The sequence below is a fragment of the Myxine glutinosa genome, chromosome 2, assembly GCF_964187855.1.
Source record: "Myxine glutinosa chromosome 2, kmMyxGlut1.1, whole genome shotgun sequence".
Classification (NCBI taxonomy): Eukaryota; Metazoa; Chordata; class Myxini; order Myxiniformes; family Myxinidae; genus Myxine; species Myxine glutinosa.
The window spans coordinates 75386548-75406076 of record NC_136262.1 but is presented as its reverse complement, the minus strand read 5'-3'; the positions used below and the strand labels follow the sequence as shown (position 1 = coordinate 75406076).

Genomic DNA, 19529 nt, shown 5'->3' with positions numbered 1-19529 from the left:
TTTTCCTACTCTCGGCTCGAGAATAGGAGCAAGACTGCATCACTAAATCCTTATTAGAATATAAAAGAAACTCAAAACATATTTTACATATTTGCAATGCATGTGCCCAAAATGACATTCAATTCAAGCGTTCACTAGTTCATTCATTCTCTCCACTGTGATGCCACTAGAGGGTGCCCCTTTCCTGCAGATGTGCAACGTTTTTGAAGTTGCTATTTGGTTTGAAACGTAGTAGCAACGTTTTGAAACGTTGCAAGAACAGTTACATGTTTGCCGAGTTGTCCCACTGTCTATTGTGACACTACGAGAGAATTAGTTAATTACCAACTATAACTAGAATTAACAGCTCATTGACCCACTATCCACTGAGATCCTACGAGAGGGTGCTCCTTGGCTCACTGAACACTGTGATGCCATTAGATGTGCTCCTTGGCTCAATAAACACTGTGATGCCATTAGATGCGCTCCTTGGCTCACTGCACACAGTGATGCCATTAGATGTGCTCCTTGGCTCACTGCACACTGTGATGCCATTAGATGTGCTCCTTGGCTCACTGCACACTGTGATGCTACTAGATGTGCTCCTTGGCTCAATAAACACTGTGATGCCATTAGATGTGCTCCTTGGCTCACTGCACACTGTGATGCGACTAGATGTGCTCCTTGGCTCACTGAACACTGTGATGCCATTAGATGTGCTCCTTGGCTCACTGCACACTGTGATGCTACTAGATGTGCTCCTTGGCTCACTGAACACTGTGATGCCACTTGATGTGCTCCTTGGCCCAAGAAACACTGTGATGCTACTAGACGTGCTCCTTGGCTCACTGAACACTGTGATGCCACTAAATGCGCTCCTTGGCTCACTGAACACTGTGATGCCACTAGATGTGCTCCTTGGCTCACTGAACACTGTGATGCCACTAGATGTACTCCTTGACTCACTTAAAACGGTGATGCCACTAGATGTACTCCTTGACTCACTTAAAACGGTGATGCCACTAGATGTGCTGTTTGGCTCGCTGAACACTGTGATGCCACTATATGTGCTCCTTCGCTCAATAAACATTGTGATGCCATTAGATGTGCTCCTTGCACGACTGTGCACTGTGATGCCACTAGATGTGCCCCTTGTATGACTGTCCATTGTGATACCGCTAGATGTGCTTGGTGTCACACTGTTGATTGTGATGCTCCTAGATGTGATCCTTACATGACTGTTCATTGTGATGCCCCTAGATGTGCTCCTTGTATCACTGTCCATTGTGATGCCCCGAGTTATGCTCCTCGACACACTGAGTACTGTGATGCCTTTGCAGGTTGCTCCTTGTGTCACTGTGGCTTGGAATACTTGGATGAAAAAAGAATTCACCTCGTGTTGGCTTAATAATTAAGGTGGCTGGCATAAAGTCTTAGGGTCCAGCTTTTGTGCCGCTGTCGTCCGTTAACGTAACACCAGGTCGGTTGACTCAGCCTGTCATCCTTCTGAGATCAGCAAAATGAGTACCAGCTTACTAGGAAGAACGAGCCATTCAAGTATCCTATGCCAGACTGGCGACCCCTCCAGGATTGTGCCCAATAGCCAATGGAAAAACGGCCTCGTCATACATATGCACCTGAAGACTCGAAGTGGTTCTTCTTCGTGCCTGGGTCTTCTTCCTCTTCTGCTTCTACTTTTTCTTCTTCTTATCCTGTATGGCCTGTGTTGCGTTAATCAGGCATGCCTTATGATGATAATAGTTGTTTGGTTGTTATACAAATTGTAATGCCGAATAGATATTTCAAACTTGCTTCAATACCTATCCTAACGCCTACTCTGATGTGATGTATTGACATTTTCAACAATCACCAAACCCAAGACTTACACAGCCATCCTATGAAGTTATTAGTTGCCTGACCAAGTGGGCACTGGACCTCCTCTGTCATACTACTAAACTACAACACATTTACAGTTACGATTGAAGAGAAAACAGCCATCATTTTGTGGCCCATATTGTAATTCAGGCTAGGTACCATGTCATATAAGCTAGAATGATATATGACACTGCACAATCTCCTCAAATGACAGTTCACGTGGTCAAAAACAATGTTTCGGCATGCTCAAAGTGCCTTGTCTTGGAACAGGCCGCAAAGGTTTCTGCACGATACATCTAATACACTTCATAAAAACAAAATATATGACTGGCTACTGAATCAATGGCTTATGAAAAATAATGCGAAATATATATATATATTTTTTAAGGTAGATTCAACGTACCCATTAAACATTATACTATTCAAACAAGTACAAAAAGTTTTAATTAAAACAAAAGCCGCGTCGATGTTACACAATGCCTAGATGCAGCTGTGCCTATAACGTCGATGTTATAGGCACAGGACATTCCTATTGATTCGATTACTTGATGTTATTTTTGTGCAAAGTGAAAATATATCTCGGCAATTTCCCGTGTGTGGCGACGAATTTTTAATATATCTCGGCATTTTCCCGTCTGTTATTTCAGGCGGTATATGACTGACCATGCCGCGATTTAAAAAATATATCTCGGCAATTTCCCGTGTGTGGCGACACGTGAACGAAGCTATGCTCCTCTCTCCACATTATTGTGACGACGTATAAATTAAATATTTCATCGTGACGATTGTCATCAAATGGACGAATTTTTAATATATCTCGGCATTTTCCCGTCTGTTATTTTGGGCGGTGTATGACTGACCATGCCGCGATTTAAACAAAATATATATATCTCGGCATTTTCCCGTCTCTTATTTCGGGCGGTGTATGACTGACCATGCCGCAATTTAAAAAATATATATCTCAATGGACTTGAAGTTACAGGCCTTTGAGAATTCATTTCGTTCTATAAAGGGTAACTTTCATCGGATTTTCTTCCCGTTTTTTTTCAACCGAGTCTAAAACTATGTTGGCGACTGTGAAAAATGAAATGATATATCGAATTTGATTTGAGATAAAACTGTGTGAGAGAAGAAGACACCACGGGCCTACAAAACAGGCCTCAAAGCTATGCGAGTTAATAAAATGATGGATATTTGTTTATATTGAAGGAACTGCGCTCCAACGCGAGTCGAAAGAATTGACGCGACCAAAGACGGAATTCGTCCGAGTTGCTTTATTGAAACAAAACAGCTCAGGTATTCTGACAAGCCCGTTTATCGGGCAGCAATATATATACACATTTATGTCGGGAAGTTTGCCCGGCAAAAGCTATACAGGGCATGCCCGGGTGTCAAGGGCGAGCCTTGGAAATGTGAGTCTGGACCTGCCCGGGCGTGTTTGGCTGCGGCCTGGCAAGTCGAGGCTGGGCGTGCCCGGGCGCTCTGGGCGAGCCCTGGAAAGGCGATAGCGGGCATGCCCGGACGCTCTGGGCGAGCCCTGGAAAGGCGATAGCGGGCATGCCCGGACGCTCTGGGCGAGCCCTGAAAAGGCGATAGCGGGCATGCCCGGACGCTCTGGGCGAGACCTGGAAAGGCGAGAGCGGGCATGCCCGGGAAAGACGAGACCGGGCGTGCCCGGGAGGTTCGGGCGTGCCCGGGAACAGTGAGTCCGGGCATGCCCGGGAGAGGCGCGTCTGGCCGTGTTCTGGCCGGTGCAAGGCGATTGTGTGCATCCAGCGGTAACCGCTGCACACGCCCCTCCAGAATCGACCTGCACCGGCAGGGTCAATTTAAGGGGGGTCCGGATGACCCGGCCGAAGCGACCCCTGGAGGGTCGTGGGGAGGGGACCGACGTGGTGGTGGGTGGTCGAGCGGGGGGAACTGTGGACGGGGGGCGGCCTCGCCGCGGAGGAAGGGCCAACCGTGGTGGTCGGTCGACGTCCATGTGCGCCGGTTTGAGGCGGTCCACAGAAATCCGGTCCGGCCGGCTGCCGAAGTCGACGATGAAAGACTTGTCGCCCCGTCGCAGGACCCGGAAGGGCCCGTCGTACGGCAGCCGGAGTAGCCCCCGATGCACGTCATGACGCACAAAGACGTACTCCACTGTGCGAAGCGCCGGGGGGACGTAGGACTGGGGGCCACCATGGCGGGACGTCGGCACGGGGGCAAATCGTCGGGCGGCCTCCTGGAGGTCCGAGCGCTGGCGAGCGGCGGACCAGGGACTGGTAGCGTCGGGCACGAATTCGCCCGGGACGCGGAGCGGCTGGCCGTAGACGAGCTCGGCGGCGGACGCCTGGAGGTCTTCCTTGGGGGCCGTGCGAAGGCCCAAAAGGACCCACGGCAGCCGGTCGGCCCAACCGTCGTCCTGAAGGCCGGCCATGAGTGCGGCCTTCATGGAGCGGTGAAACTGCTCGCACAACCCGTTGGCTTGGGGGTGGTAGGCCGTGGTGCGGTGCAGCGTGACCCCCAACGAACGGGCGACCGCGCCTCAAAGCTCAGACGTGAACTGTGGGCCGCGGTCGGACGAGATGTCCGCTGGTGCGCCGAAGCGCGTGACCCAGGTGGCGATGAACGCCTGCGCCACGTCGGCGGTGGTGGTGGAGGCGAGGGGCACAGCCTCCGGCCACCTGGTGGTCCTGTCCACCATGGTGAGCAGGTGGGTGAACCCCCGCGAGGGGGGCAGGGGACCCACCAGGTCCACGTGGGCGTGGTCGAAACGCCGTTCAGGCATGGCGAAAGGTGCCAGCGGGGCCTGGATGTGGTGGTGGACCTTGACCCGCTGGCAGGCCGTGCAGGCGTTGGCCCAGTCGCGGATGTTTCGTCGAAGGCCGTGCCAGACGAAACGCGCCGACACCAGCTTCTGAGAAGCTTTCCGGCCCGGGTGAGAAAGGCCGTGGATGGAGGCGAAGATGCGGCGCTGCCAGGAAACGGGCATGATGGGGCGAGGCTGGCCCAGGGAGATGTCGCAGAGCAGGACGGTGCCCGCGAAGGGAATGTCGGCCAGGCGGAGGCCCGTGTCCGCCGCACGGAGTGCCTGCACCGAGGCGTCGGTGGTCTGGTCGGCCGCCATGAGCGCGAAGTCCACGCCGAGGTGGACCGCGTTCGCGCTGGCCCGAGAAAGACAGTCGGCCACGGCGTTGTCTTTGCCGGCGACGTGCCGGATGTCCGTGGTGAACTCCGACACGGCGGAGAGGTGGCGCTGCTGGCGGGCCGACCACGGCTCCGTGACCTTAGCCATTGCGTAGACCAACGGCTTGTGGTCGACGAAAGCCGTGAACGGGCGGCCCTCCAGGAGGTGTCGGAAATGGCGAACGGCCAGGAATAGCCCTAGCAGCTCGCGGTCGAACGTGCTGTAGTTTAACTCGTTCGGCCGGAGTTGCCGGCTGAAAAAAGCGAGTGGCTGCCAAACCCCGTCCACCCATTGCTCATGGACGGCGCCCACCGCGTAGTTGGAGGCGTCCGTAGTGAGAGCAATGGGCGCGTTGAGCACCGGGTGAGCCAGCAGCGTTGCGTCGGCGAGGGCCCGTTTGGCGCTGGCGAAGGCCGCGTCCATGGCCGCGGACCAAACAATGTCATGCTTGGCCGGCTTGCCCCGGAGGGCCTCATAAAGGGGCCGCATGAGCTGAGCAGCGCGGGGCACGAATCGGTGATAAAAATTCACCATGCCGAGGAACTCTTGGAGGGCCTTGATGGAACGGGGACGCGGGAACGTGGTGATGGCCTCGACCTTGGTCGGCCGCGGCACGGCCCCGGTCTTGGTGATGCGGTGGCCCAAAAAGTCAACGGTCGTCGCGCCGAAGTGGCATTTGACCGGGTTGACAATTAAGCCGTGCTCGCTGAGGCGACCAAACAGTGTTCGGAGGTGGAGGAGGTGCTCGGCGCGGGACGTGCTGGCGACGAGGATATCGTCCAGATAGACGAAAAGAAACGACAGGTCGCGCAACACGCCGTCCATCAAGCGCTGGAACGCCTGGGCCACGTTCTTGAGGCCAAACGGCATCCGCAAAAATTCGAACAGGCCGAACGGCGTGATGACAGCCGTCTTCGGGACGTCGGCCGCCCGGACAGGTACCTGGTGGTAGCCCCGTATCAGGTCAATTTTCGAAAAGATGACCCGTCCCGCCAAACGGGCGGAAAAGTCCTGAATATGCGGGATCGTGTCCCTGTCGGGGGTGGTAGCGTCGTTGAGACGGCGGTAGTCGCCACACGGGCGCCATCCACCCCCCGGCTTGGGCACGATGTGCAGTGGCGAGGCCCACGCGCTATCGGAGCGCCGCACGATGCCGAGGTGCTCCAACGCGTCGAACTCGGCCTTCGCCACGGCGAGCTTGGCCGGGTCGAGGTGGCAGGCCCTGGCGTAGACCGGCGGGCCCGCAGTGGGTATGTGGTGCTCAATCCCGTGCCGCACCGCGACGGCCGAAAACGTCGGCCGCGTGAGGGCCGGGAATTCCGCGAGCAGGCGAGCGAACTCGTTCGCTGCCGGGAGGGCGCACGCCAGTTCGGTCGGCGCGGAGCTGCTCATCGTGCACGCCAGGGAGCTGAAGGTTTCGGCGTTGACAAGGCGACGACGTTTGACATCGACCAACAGCCCGTGCGCGCAGAGGAAGTCGGCGCCCAGCAAAGCCATGGGGACGCAGGCGGTCACAAAAGTCCATTGAAAACGCTGGCTGCTGAAGCAGAGGGTGACGACGCGTGGGCCGAAAGTGCGTATGGCCGAGCCATTAGCAGCGACCAAAGAGGGGCCGCAAACGGCGTCCTGCCTGTCCTCCTCGGAGGCAGGTATGACGCTCAGTTGGGCGCCGGTGTCACACAGGAAACGCCGCCCAGACGCTTTGTCCCGAATAAACAGCAAGTTGCCCGAGTGGCCGGCGCTCATGGCTGGGAATGAACGCCGGCCCGGCCGTTTCCCGACCTGCCGAAAGTGCACGGGGGCCGGCACGTCCGAGCCTTGTGTCCGAACCTGGCGTGGTAATAACACCACGCCCGGTCAGGTGGAGGCCCTGGCCGTCGTGTCGGAAGCGGGCGGTGCGGCGTGGCGGCCGCCAGTTGCACCAGCAGTTCGGCCTCCAACTGCGCAGGGCGCTCGGGCGTCGTGGGCTTCGCCTCGGACGGCGGCGGGCTCCAGGTAACCGCGCCGATGTGCTGGCCCGCCGAGGAGATCTTATCGGCTTCCCTGGCGAGGGCGCGGGAATCCGTGTTCAACGTGCCAGCCAGGGCGAGGCGTACCGGGTGAGGCAGCTGGTGAAGGAACAGCTCGCGGAACAGAAAATCCGGAGAGTGCTCACCGAGCAACGAGAGCATATAGTCCATGCGCTCTGACGGGCGTGTGTCGCCGAGCTCGGGCAGAGCGAGCAGGCGCCGTGCGCGTGCTGCCGGTGAGAGGGCGAAAGCGTCGAGGAGGCGTGTCTTCAGCGCGTCGTATTTGTCAGCAGCCGGCGGGTGCTCGAGGAGGCTCAAGGCGCGGGCCGCGGTGGCGGAACCGAGCGCCGCCACAACATGGTGGAAGCGGGTGTCGTCCGCGGTGATGCCTCGCAGAGCGAACTGAGAGTCCGCCTGAGCGAACCAAACAGCCGCATGAGCCTCCCAGAAGGTAGGCAGTTTAAGCGTCACTGCCGTATCCATGTCGGTAGGTCACCAATGAAGGAACTGCGCTCCAACGCGAGTCGAAAGAATTGACGCGACCAAAGACGGAATTCGTCCGAGTTGCTTTATTGAAACAAAACAGCTCAGGTATTCCGACAAGCCCGTTTATCGGGCAGCAATATATATACACATTTATGTCGGGAAGTTTGCCCGGCAAAAGCTATACCGGGCATGCCCGGGTGTCAAGGGCAAGCCTTGGAAAGGCGAGTCTGGACCTGCCCGGGCGTGTTTGGCTGCGGCCTGGCAAGTCGAGGCTGGGCGTGCCCGGGCGCTCTGGGCGAGCCCTGGAAAGGCGATAGCGGGCATGCCCGGACGCTCTGGGCGGGCCCTGGAAAGGCGATAGCGGGCATGCCCGGACGCTCTGGGCGAGCCCTGAGAAGGCGATAGCGGGCATGCCCGGACGCTCTGGGCGAGCCCTGGAAAGGCGAGAGCGGGCATGCCCGGGAAAGACGAGACCGGGCGTGCCCAGGAGGTTCGGGCGTGCCCGGGAACAGTGAGTCCGGGCATGCCCGGGAGAGGCGCGTCTGGCCGTGTTCTGGCCGGTGCAAGGCGATTGTGTGCATCCAGCGGTAACCGCTACAATATGAAGGTTCTCCCAGAATGGGTGGAGCTATGGTTCCCAGAATGGGTGGAGCTTTGAGGTTTTGTCTTCTCTGCAAGAACAAGAAGAAGAACAAGAAGAACAACAACAACTACAGCAGAGGGCACTCTATGAGCAGCGTCTGCGACGCGGCTAAAAAATGCTTGGCTAACCCCCGCTCTAGCAGGGAAAATGGCCTTAAAATGCCTGTTGTTGTTTGTTGTATTCTAAAAACTAGCGTGACTCGGCGTGCTTCGCACGCCTCACCACACGTCGTTTCAGATGGGTAGGCATCTTTGACCATTTCGGTGTCTTTTGGGTCTTCAGGGCCATTTGGGTCTTCAGGGTCTTTTGGATTCTCTGGGCCTTTAAGGGTATTTTGGGTCTTTGGGGGTGTTTTGGGTCTTCAGGGTCTTTTGGGTCTTTGGTGTCTTCAGAGGCTTTTGGGTCTTAAGTGTCTTTTGGGTCTTCGGGGTGTTTTGGGTCTTCAGGGTGTTTTGGGTCTTTGGGGTGTTTTGGGTCTTCAGGGTGTTTTGGGTCTTCGGGGTCTTCGGGGTGTGTTGGGTCTTCGGGATGTTTTGGGTCTTCGGGGTGTTTTGGGTCTTCGGGGTGTTTTTGGTCTTCGGGGTGTTTTGGGTCTTCGGGGTGTTTTGGGTCTTCGGGGTGTTTTGGGTCTTCGGGGTGTTTTGGGTCTTTGGGGTGTTTTGGGTCTTCGGGGTGTTTTGGGTCTTCGGGGTGTTTTGGGTCTTCGGGGTGTTTTGGGTCTTCGGGGTGTTTTGGGTCTTCGGGGTGTTTTGGGTCTTCGGGGTGTTTTGGGTCTTCGGGGTCTTTGGGGTGTTTTGGGTCTTCGAGGTGTTTTGAGTCTTCGGGGTGTTTTGGGTATTCGGGGTGTTTTGGGTCTTCGGGGTGTTTTTGGTCTTCGGGGTGTTTTGGGTCTTTGGGGTGTTTTGGGTCTTCGGGGTGTTTTGGGTCTTCGGGGTCTTTGGGGTGTTTTGGGTCTTCGGGGTGTTTTGGGTTTTCGGGGTGTTTTGGGTATTCGGGGTGTTTTGGGTCTCCGGGGTGTTTTGGTTCTTCGGGGTGTTTTGGGTCTCCGGGATGTTTTGGTTCTTCGGGGTGTTTTGGGTCTTCGGGATGTTTTGGGTCTTCGGGGTCTTCGGGGTGTTTTGGGTCTTCGGGGTCTTTGGGGTGTTTTGGGTCTTCGGGGTGTTTTGGGTTTTCGGGGTGTTTTGGGTCTTCGGGGTGTTTTGGGTCTTCGGGGTGTTTTTGGTCTCCGGGGTCTTCGGGGTGTTTTGGGTCTCCGGGGTCTTCAGGGTGTTTTGGGTCTTCGGGGTGTTTTGGGTCTTTGGGGTCTTCCGGGTGTTTTGTGTCTTCGGGGTCTTTTGGATTTTTGGGTATTCGGGGTCTTTTGGGTTTTTGGGTATTCGGGGTCTTTTTGAGCCTCAGGGCCTTGATGGTTATTTTGGGTCTTTGGGGTGTTTTGGGTCTTTGGGGTCTTCAGGGGTCTTGGTGGTCTGAAGGGTCTTCAGGGATTTAAAGTGTCGTGAAAGGTCTGAGGGGTCTCAGCAGTCTTAACGCAATTATGTGGGTTAAATAAGAGGGTGGTAATTTTATTTGAAGAAGAAGAAGACGTTTTCGTCGCACATAAACATACATAACCATATACGTTTGCTCTATTATAATAAGATGCTCAAATAAAAATAACACAGGATTATCATTTAAATACTGTAGCAGAATTTCATATAAAATATAATTTCATTGAAAAAAATTAAATCAACATTATAAATGTTTGTATTCGTTCTCTGATTAATCACTAGTCATTAATTCTTAATGAATGATTTTGATAAGTGGCGAATGGAGATTTGAACAATGTCTCATGCTGCTTTACATACGAGATTTGCTTGAGAATTAAATTATCATTATGGATTGTATAATGTCTGATGGTCATTCGCTAGCTGTAAATATATAATAATAATAAAACAGTGTGTGTGTGTGTGTGTGTGTGTGTGTGTGTGTGTGTGTGTGTGTGTGTGTGTGTGTGTGTGTGTGTGTGTGTGTGTGTGTGTGTGTGTGTGTGTGTGTCTCCTCCATAACTGCAAAACCATGAAACCTAGTGGCCCGAAGCTTTGCATGCATACTCATGGAATTCCAAAGGAGTGCTTAAAAGAAAACTGTGTGATTACATAAATTAAAACGCATCTTCTGAAGGTAATCAAGTTGCTTATTTAATTAAAACAAAAACAGACTATATTCTTTGTCAGCCCGCTATCCCTTGCCAGGGTCTTAAAGTTTTCTTTTTTGGCCTGCTCAAAGTGCTTTGCCTTGAAATAGGCCACAATGGTTTCTGCACGAATAAGTGCTCAACATTTTTTTTCACGTTCCTCCCTTAACATCATCAAATGTCTGATCTTCATACCTACAAATAACACTATACATCACTTTTATAGGTGCTATAGTTTTCAAATTAGGAGTTTGGAATGATTTCATGATTTCTTTATACGATGTGATTTTCCCTGACGGACTCTCACAGAATAATTAAATTATAAAATCAAAATCTACCTAATGATTTGAGGATCCCGGAGATAGTGGACTAAATAACCTGCGAAATCTGAAGTGAAATCTGTAAATTTTAAGAATTTAAGAAGTGTATAAGCTTATTTATTTAAGGAAGGCTGTCATCCTTCTTGCTCTGTCATCTGAATTAATACCTGCATACTCTAATGTGACCGGCGATACTTGCAGGAAACCCAAAGATTTAACCCGTCTGTTTCTAAAATTCCCTCTATATGATGGACCCAGATAGTGTCTATTTCAAAGTATTAAGTCAGTGGGGATTGGCGTAGTGGATCTGTCGAACATTTTTAGCCATTTGAACCAGAAGCATTCCTGATGCTGCAAGGCTGGCTGTTCTGAGATTTTTTAAAATTAAATATTATTAGAAATCCATATATTATTAGGGATTAGCTAAAGGTTCCTTCGCTCACCGCAATTATGTCTGGGCTCATGGCATATATCGAGCCTTGCGGATCTGAAAATGCCATAAAACCTATAAAGAAGAAGAAGAAGATCCCAGTTGATCGTTTTGTTGACGTTCTTGCTGGAATGCTTAAGCCACTTGACAAGCACTCTACAAGCTTCCAATGTGATACCGCAGCTCGGTTCTCCCTGGGAGCATCCCCGGGGTTAGGAAGGCAAAATAAATTTGAGGATTGAAATGAGTAAAGCAACAGAACAAGTAAACTACGACTTCAAGAGAGAATTTAAAAATGTTTTCCGTGGCTACAAAGCAATGAATCCCCACACCATTGCAGGATGGCCGAGAGGTATGCACATTCGCCATCTAGCCTGGGTTTGAATTCCGACTCAGCTATAAAATATCATCCCGGTGTTTCACAGGCAGTGTGCTTCATCAATTTGTGTGCTGTCCCATGGATGGACATTAAACTGGGCATCACATCTGCTGGATTTTCCCCTCCTCCCCTCCTCATTCCACCCTTTACCCCCAGGCCTTCTTCACCTCCATGGTAAACCACCTGAAATCAGTTGATCTCGACCAATGTGTGTGCATTGGTGGTGACTTTAATTGCACCTTTGACCCTTCGAAGGACAGAAACTCTGCAGAACCCCACCCCGAGTCCCATGCGGACCTATCCCGTTTCTTTAAGACGGCCGGTCTACTGGATGTTTGGCGATTGCATCACCCCAACATAGTCCAGTTTACCTGGTGTCGATGTGCCAATGGCCGGGTGTCTTCGGCAAGACTCGAACGCTGGTACATTAATGTGCCCTTTAGGAACGTCGCGGCCTCTTCAGGTTGTTTTCCGTCATTGTTTTCAGACCACCATATGGTAACCTTAGATCTTTCTTTTCCTCGACCCACATGCAGAAATAGTTACTGGAAGTTTAACGTTAAACTTTTAGAAGATAGTTTATTTACAGACTCCTTTCGTGATTTCTGGGCTGAAATGAGCACTGTACCAATGTAAAACATATCACGATGGCTTGCTTGGAAGCAGACATCTTAAGGTTAGAGAGCAAGTTGGCCAATGAGAGCAACCCAGTGAACTATCGGTTGCTACTCGAGAAGAAGGCCCAATTAAGGGATTTGATCCATGAAAAAGCAGCGGGCACACTAGTTAGGCTAAGAATACAGAATATAAAGGTTTCAGATACCCCAACTAAGGCTTTCTTTCACCTAGAAACTGTAGAGAAACCAGCATGACTTATATCTTCGGTTTTGGACCCAGGGGGGAACATCCTAACAAATGTGAGTGATATAAGATTAAATGTAATCGATTTCTTTTCTGAACTTTTCAAGGCCAAAACAGTTTCTCACGAAATGATGAATGTTTTGACCTCACATCTTCCTTCCGTGGCTGAGGCCCAACGTCTGGAACTGGATGCTCCAATTACCCTTCCAGTGCACTTGCTGAGATGGAGTCGGGAAAAGCCCCTGGCATCGATGGCCTACCGGCCGAATTTCTTTCGGCATTCTGGGACATTTTGGGCCCAGAGCTGCTCAATGTTCTGGATGCATCTCTTTTATCCAGAGAATTACCGCTCAGTTTTAGAAGAGCAGTACTCTGCCTGCTACCCAAGACTGGCGATCTCCGACACCTGTCAAACTGGCGTCCGATCTCTTTGTTGTGCACGGATTACAAACTGTTTTCCAAGGTCCTTGCGAACCGGTTGAAGACAGTTATTGGGGACCTGGTGTCACCTGATCAAAGTTGCGGCATCACTGGCAGATCCATCTATGACAACATATTCCTAGTCAGAGATTTGTTAACTGGTAAATGTGTCAAAGAGGATTTTGGATTAGTGTTTCTTGACCTTGCAAAGGCCTTTGATAGCATTGATCATGAGTTTTTGTGTCATGTGTTACAAGCTTGCGGGCTCGGCACTAATTTTAGAGCCTACATAGCTTTGTTATATGCAAACATCTCCAGCTTGATCAAAGTTAACAACGAATTTTGCCCACCCATAAAGGTTCAGAGAGGGGTAAGGCAAGGTTGTCCACTTTCAGGTCTATTATTTGCCCTCGCCTTGGAGCCCCTCTTAATCGCCCTCAGAAAGGATATCCCTGGACTTGTCCTTTCTCCAGGACACCCACCTTTGACCCTGTCAGCTTATGCCGATGACCTTTGTGTCATTATAAAAGAAAATGCGACAGTGACGCCATGGCAAAGTGTTTGTCGGACTTCAACCTTGCCTCATCATTAAGGTGTAATTGGGGGAAAAGCAAGGCTCTGTGGATCCCCTTTCTAAAAAATGACTTACCTATGCCACAGTTATTACCACCACCTCCCCTTCCTGCAGAGCTAGTGTGGGCAAACGATGGCATCAAGTATTTGGGCGTCTTCCTCGGTCCTCCTCAGTATGCCCAGAACAATTGGGACAGGATCATTGACCAGGTAGATGGGCGTTTGAGCCAATGGAAAAGAGCTCTACCCCACCTTTCCTATAAGGGTCGCGTGCTAGTTGTCAACAACCTCGTCACTACCCTTTTGTGGCACCGGTTCATCTGCCTGCAACCACCGGAGGTTTTGCTCCAAGCTATCCAGAGGAAACTGGTGGATTTTTTTGGGGGAGGCTACCACTGGCTTCGACCCAGCGCCATATGTTGTCCCTCGGCCGAGGGTGGTCATGGCCTAGTCGATGTGAAATGCCGCCTGTTGGCCTTCCGGCTCCGCTCCATCCAACGCTTGCTTTATGCAGAACATCTACCAGGAAAGCCCTTAGCCTGCTCCATTCTTCAACGAGCTGGGAGGCTCGGATACGGACAGGAACTTTTCCTGACCAACCTTCAACACGTCGATACATCTCTGCTCCCAGTCTTTTATCAGAGCCTCTTGAATGCCTGGCAGGGCGTTTCGATAAGTCGCCAAACAGACTCGTATGGCACTAACATGTATGCACACGAGCCTTTATTTTTCAACCCACTTTTCCCCGATATCCCGAGGAGTCGCGACTTCTGCCAGCATTTTATAGTGGCCAACATCCTGAAAGTGTGTCATCTCCGGCACGACTCTGGACAGGGATGGAAGCCTGCGAACGAGCTGGCGGACCTAACAGGTGTTCGGTCCAGGAGACAAATCGGGAACATACTAAGAGCGGTGATCCGAAGGGGCCACCAGCTAGGCCTACATTGGACGCAGGACGCAGAGGTTGAGCCCACAGTCCCAAAATTAGGTGTCGCTTTACCCCAAACGAGCTGCCCCCCATGAGCGCAGGGTCACCCCCCTTCCATGCTATGAGCAGCAAGAGTATTTATAGGTCTTGTGTGAAACTTCTTCTTGGGGACCCACCTCTAGCTGGGGTTACCCGGTGGAAAGGACTCTTGCCTCCCGGTCCCCCCTCTGAGCCTTTATGGGATACAATGTATGCTGGACTTATTTCTAAAAGAACAGGTGACCTTCAGTGGCGTTTGGCCCACTGGATTGTTCCTTCCAATGCTGTCATTCGTTTTTTTCCCACATTTCCGGCTGTTGCCCCTTTTGTCCGGTGAGGGAAGATTTGTTTCATGCTTTCATTAATTGTGAAAGACTTTCTCCTTTGTTTCATTGGTTAAATTTTATTTCCCATAGATTGCGGGTTACCTTTTCTTTGAAAGCTTACATCTTTGGCTTTCCTCACAAAAAGGGAACCACATCTATTGTATTCGGGTTCCTAACCGCTACCGCTAAACTGGCCGTATACCTGTCGCCGAAGGCGAAGCTGGGCGGCAGACCCATGCAGGAATGCAGTATTATGGTGTTTTTTTATTTTGTTGGTGTCAGCAAGGCTCAAGCTTGAATTTGGCTGTGTCCAAACTGCAAACGACTTTGCAAATTTTGTTGCGACCTGGTGTGTTGGAGGGATTTGTGAGGTCCAAGATAACAAATTGTTAATTTCTGTATAATACAGTGCGGGTGTTTCTTATACACTGTTCCATGCTTCTCCTTGCCGGCGTTTTTCTCTCACCCTGGTCTTGACCTACTCTTTCTTTCTTAAGTCTCTCCTCAGGGTTGCAGATGTGATTGTAAATTTGTACATATAAAATTATGCCTAGTTTAGAAATTATGCCTAGATTTTCTCCTCGTGTTTTTTTTGGTATTTGCACCTTTTCTGTCGCTTGGTTTGCAGTGCACCGATTGTTTTTTCCTTCCGGGATTGCTATGATTTTACTGATTTTCCTGGATGAATTGCTTTTGGTGGTACTCTTGTTTTATACTTTTATAATAAAAAGAGTTTAAAAGTCAAGTCTGTCTCTGTCTCTGTCTCTGTCTCTGTCTCTGTCTCTGTCTCTGTCTCTCTCTCTCTCTCTCTCTCTCTCTCTCTCTCTCTCTCTCTCTCTCTCTCTCTCTCTCTGTGTCCCTGCTCCTGCCTCTCCCCTCCCTTCTCTCTTCCTCCAGACCCAAACTGAATCCTCCCCTCTCTTTCCTCTCCCACTCTTTCCTCTCCCTCTCTTCTCTCCTCCCCGCTCCCCATCTCTCTCCCCCACCACTTTTTCTCTGCCCCCACCTCTCTGGGAGGGAGGTTGGAGTCCTGAGGGAGGGGTGTGAAGGGAAAGGATGTGGTGGGAGTCCGGAGGGGATGGGTGGAAAGTGGACAGAGAGGGTGGGTGGGAAGAGGAGGGATGGGAATTGGTGGGGTGGGAGGGGGCGCAGGGGACGTGGTTGGAAGAGGGAAGGGTATGAGTGGGAGGAGGGACTCTGTATTGCCCGGAAATACTGGATACCTTTGCTTGTTCAGAATAAAGTAAAATGTGCCAATTGTGTTTTTATTTATTTATTTTTACCGGGTCGAAGCTCGAAGGCATACATCATACATCACACACACAGACAGATACTGTACATGAGACAACACCAGATTTGACTTTCACACAAACACAGCTGCTGAGTTTGGGGTAAGTGACGTCACTTCACAGAGTACTCTGGGTACCAGCGACGTCAACTTTATGAATAGACTTCACTTTATGAAGTCGCTTTTCTCTGCGCATTCAAGCCCGGAAATTGAAGAGGATTGCCCCTCCTCCTCGTGGATGCTATTCTATGGGTTTTTTTTCCATTGTCTATCCTTTAAATTCTGAGCATCATACAAGTAATGGTAGAAGACAGATTTTTTGACTCGCGGAAGTACCTGTGTGTGTGTCTGAAGAATTTTAGCAGGTTTGGTATGGAACCATTTAACAATAGATTATTTCTAAGATGAATAGGTTGAGAGATACCTCAGAAGTGAGTGTGAATACCTCCATGACGCAATCCTGCAAACCCTCTCCCTGCCATCCATTAACAAGTGGATAGATCTACTTTGGATAACTCATCAATTTTAGAGAAGAAGTGGAAATGTATGAATAATGCACCAATGTCCCATTGAGAATATATTCTGTGTGTTTAGTTTTACCAAAGTCACAAAACACACTTATCAATTATAGCCAACTACTTGTTTCACTGCTCCAAATGCTCCGAACTTGACAAGTCGGATGGGGAAAGCATTCCAGCCAAGTTTTTCATGACATTGCTGACCATGCCTCACATTCCACTCAAGGTGACAGGCATGTGTTCTGGATTGGTGGCGATAACTCGTTTTTTAAATGCTTCTTCTTCTTCTTCCTCTTGGGTCGCATTTTCGTCTAAACTGAGATGGCATTGATCTTTAGCCTTTACTCCTCTCGATGAAGCATTGCTGTGTGCAGTTCCTCTGTCTTCAGGCCTGTATCACTCTTCAACATGCTGATGTAGTTGAGAGATGGTCTGCCCCACTTCGGCCTTCCATGTTAAGGTGTCCAATGTATGAAATTAGAAACAGGTTCGTTTATGCGCCAGTAGCAGTGCCAGCAAACCTGAAACATCTTCTTCCAAGTTAACCAACAGAGAACTATAGAGGTCTTTGTTAGTCCTATGTTCAGACAATGGACATTTAAAGCCAAACGGAGGAGTTGAGGATCGTCTCCATAAAGTCCCTTTTCATGGGTCGCAGTTGATGGTCCATTCTTCACTTCCATAAAACAGGACGGACTCAACTGTCGCCATAAACAGTCATTCCTTGATACGATAAGACAGTTCCATATTCGACTTCCATATTCTTGAAAGTTTGTCGCAAACTCTCCCTGGGGCACCTTTCCTTTGTTTGATATCCTCAGCATCTTACTATAATTCACCAAATGTCTGTCTGTCTATCTGTCTGTTCCTGGGTACCGCAAAAACGGCTGAACCGATCGCAACGAAATTTTGGGTGGGTAATCCTGGGACCCCCTGGAGTAAAATAGGCTATATTGTTTTTCCAAATTTTTCCCAATTTTCCAATTTTCCAATTTTCCAGTTTTTCCAAAAACGATGGAATAATATTTACCGATATGAACAGTGATGTGGTTTTTATTGAAATTCTACAAATACTGTTTAGATTTTGATGATTTGCGTGTGATATGATTTAACGGATGTTTATATGAATCGTTTAAAATAAAAAAGCCTTCAATTTCTGATATTTTGCCTTTTCATTTGGGCTCCCAATTGAAGCCCCGCCCGTAAGGCCGGTACCTTTGCTAGTATATATATATATAGTTGTTGCTAGTTGTGCTAACCCAGGAACCAAGATAGTCGAAGTCACTGTAGTCATTCATTTACAGTTTGTATCAGTTTGAATCACTTAAATAATGATTGTTTACACCTAGTTGAAGTTTCAACAAATACCAAACATACCTTATTCTCAGCACTATGGTACAATGACATTACCTCTTGATTTCTCATAAGCCTTCCATCCGAACTCATGAGAAACCTTTTGTGATGAAGGATTTATGCTGTGTACGTTTTTCGTTCATGTTGTGTACGTGTTTCTCTGGCACTACTAGTGGGAAACAATTTGAACAAGCGATGCACTGTCCGCCATCTAAACTGCAGGTCATTGTTCTTCCTGGAGTGGTGGAAAAGTTGGAAAAGCAGACTTGATGGGAAACCTCACATTCCACCATCAACTCCACCCTAAACCAAGTTATCGATGACGTGATTAACAAGATGACTGTAACTACCCCGGGAAAGGTAACTATCGTTTGTTTATCCAATCCGGGGAATGGTGTGTCATGAGTGGTGGGGTAAGAGGGAGGGTGTATTACTTGGTGGGTGTAAGCAACATTTCTCTCTGGAGCTCAGTCGTGTACTTTGAACAATCAATTGAAAGTCAGTAAAACAGAGTAGAAGAAAACTTTCCAGAAGGCTTCATTATCATTCAGGAGCCGTGGCGGGGAGTCTGCGCACGCAAGAACTTCCATGGAAATAACCAAATAGGTTATATCAAACCGAGATTACGTTTGGCAAAAACCATTCCAGGTTTTTACAAATTATATTCATTCATTCATTAATCACTCTCCGGATTCCATAAAAACAAGTTCTTTGATTCACTGAGTGGTGATGCTGGTTTGTATGCACCCCGTGACTTCTGGTTGCATCATTTCCTGTCGCTGATGCAATGCTCCCCCCAACCCTCCCCGCAAACCCCCCCAACCCCAATTCCCCCACCCCAACCCCCCCAACCCCCACCCCCAACCTCAACCCCCCCCCCCATTGCCAGTCAGCTGGTACTAATTTTTCCAACCTCGGAATTATGACAGCCAGAGTCAACCCACGTGGTGTTAATTCAACGGCTGGCATGGACTTGAACTCAAGACCCTAAGATCTCGAGCCAGCTACCTTAACCGATAAGTCACCACCTGCCTTACAATTCACCTGAGTATCAAAGGGAAGAAAAATCGTTTTACTCCAAACACCATTACTTTAAGATTTCAACTGATTCAAACACTTTAAGATTGCAAAATAAACAGAAGCATAGAGTTCTACAAGACTCGCGAAGCTCATAGAAGTTAGCGCATTGCTCTGTCTCAGACTCTATACGGAGACAATTTTGGCTAAAACGGAGGACAGGTAAAGAAGAGTTGTTTATGTTACCGTGAAGTGAATGTCCGCTCCAGTCCAGCACGACTCACCAGCTGGTATCCCGCAAGGAGATCGAGCAAGTTCCCTGAGAAACTTCACTTATCAATGCCAACGTGCATTGCCAGCCAATGGACAGGGACCCTGCAGTGTGACATAAGCGTTAGGGTGTGTGAGCCCATGAATGCATCATCCCGGACTATAAAAGGCTCAAGACCAGAAAGACAGGTCCGGAGATGCAACAATATGGTTCTGTGGGTGCAACAATATGGCTCTGGGTGGCTTCAAATTCTTTTTGGATACATGATAGAGGCTTGTGGAAGAGATGGAATAAAATGGAAAGGTGGAAACACCAACAGAAGAGTTGAAGTAAGAGAGAGAACAAGGGGAGGGGGAAGTAGCTTACACATATGGATGGAAAAAAGCTGCAAACAAGTTGAATGGAGCACAGCAAGAAGTAGAGGGGGGAATGAGGAGAAAAGAGAAAATAACTAACCGACCAACAACTCACG

General features: G+C 50.0%; 1 protein-coding gene across 2 annotated transcripts in view; it reads right to left on the bottom strand.

The window, feature by feature from the left end:
• The window catches only part of PAQR5 (progestin and adipoQ receptor family member 5), a 49456-nt gene extending 30286 nt beyond the window's left edge, over positions 1–19170 (bottom strand). The window contains exon 1 of one of the 2 annotated variants that reach the window (XM_068107961.2): positions 19071–19170. The gene's annotated coding sequence lies outside the window, so the exon portion shown is untranslated. Of the gene's footprint in view, positions 1–19032 lie in introns of both variants that reach the window. The other variant, XM_068107960.2, reaches the window with a different exon arrangement.
• Between the last annotated feature and the right edge of the window lie 359 nt (positions 19171–19529).